Consider the following 1,835-nt stretch of genomic DNA (forward strand, 5'->3'; position numbering starts at 1 on the left):
ATTGCAGAAGTCAAACGTGACTTGTATTCATCTTTTGTTATCGGTGTATATTGAGCATTACAATTTTAATACAGTTTTCCTTCCTCAAAATGTGTATACATATTTTTGGCACCCTCTGTATCTCCCTCTGGCCAGCTCTAGCTTCATCTCTCTATGGGAGGGTCACTGTTGTGCAAAAGCCCCATTGCCCTGCACTATGCCCTCTAGCATGACATTATTCTGTGCTCCAATAGCCACCCCAACTGGGAAAGTACCTTTCTCCTCTGTGCTACATCCTGTTTCCCTGGTTACAAACCACTGCAGCCGTGGGCTCGCAATGCCTCACCAAGTTCTGATGTGTAGCAGCCCTCTGATTTGTGTGCAGACTTTATTGTAGCTGCCTTGCCCTGAGGAGTGGAGCAGGCATGTGCGCTCTGCACACACTGACCCTTGTTCCTGGACCAAGCATCTTCACCTGGATTCAACCTTACCTCAGAATGTTTCTTTCCCACAAGCCCCGAGCAATACACCCATGAGGCCAGCCCACCATCCTCTAGACCTGCCTGGAGGTTTCCGACTCTGGGGTGAACACAACAGTTTCCACTGCCCAGCTGGGACTTCTACTCACAAGGTCGAGCTGCTGACCAACCATGCAGAGGCTCCCATCTTGGGGTTATCTTCTTAGTACTAGGTGGGTTTGGTAATGACTCACCCACAGCCTCCCTCTGCGCCTATGAGAAATCCTGTGCATCATTGAGGCAACTGGTTAGCATGAGCAGTGCTTCTCGGCTCAGGATGATTGCAAGGTAAGTGCTCGATGACTTAGACTAAATCTCCTTCCCACATCACGCACTCCTCAGGCAGGTAAAGGATTCATGTGAGGTCAGGCTCATGACTTCACCACTTCAACTCCATGTCCCAGCCCCACAGGCTAATCGGAAGAAAGATGAGGTTCTGAGTCATCAACCAGGAACGCCAAAGAAAGAAGTGTTGGAGCTCTGCACACGTTTGGAGTGAAGCTTTCCTCGGTGTGAACCAACCATTGTAGACTGTGAAAACAGCCTGGACTCTCAGACGGGCCAGCCTAGTGGTGCCAAGATGGCAACTGGCTGATGAAATGTTCTTGCAGGAAACAACCCAGGCCACTTGGCTCCCAGCCTGTGAGTCAGCAGCCCTGGCTACTGCTTGTTACTCACCACGAAATTGCACGTGTTGGAAATTTGGTGACATCTGGAGTTTCAATCTTAATAAGGCTGCTTTTGGCATTTCCCTTTCTGGCATGGAGCTGGTTTCTGGGTATTTTTTTCAAACTTGTATATAGGGAATTCCATAGAAAACCCCCTAAACTGAGTCCCGCTAAAGCCACAGCTTGAAATTCCATGACTCGTACATGTGTCTCATGGTTTGATGTGTATCCACACCAAGAAAGACCCACCAGTGACCAGACAGATATGGTGCTAAGCTGGAACCAGGCTGAACAGTCTCCCTCAGCCTCCGGCCTTCAGGCCCAGCTCTGCCATGCACCAGGGGTGTGAACTTGGCAAGTCACTTCTCTGGGTTTCTCTTACTTTATCTTAAAAAAATGGGGGAAGTGATATGAAGAATAAAGCACTTAGAAACTAATGAAATGGTTACATATTTCTAAAATATAAGAACATTTTTAAGAAGCATAACCACAGTATCATTGTCCAACCAAAAAATTACCAACAATTCCTAATATTATACACACACACACACACACACACACACACACACACACACACACTGCTGATTCTTCTACACCCAGGATAAAGGCAGTTCTATTCTTTGTTTAGAAAAGAGAAATATTTTCTAGGGGGCCAGTTGGACTCATGTCT

Source organism: Hipposideros armiger, unplaced genomic scaffold (assembly GCF_001890085.2).
Source record: "Hipposideros armiger isolate ML-2016 unplaced genomic scaffold, ASM189008v1 scaffold_19, whole genome shotgun sequence".
NCBI classification, from domain to species: domain Eukaryota; kingdom Metazoa; phylum Chordata; class Mammalia; order Chiroptera; family Hipposideridae; genus Hipposideros; species Hipposideros armiger.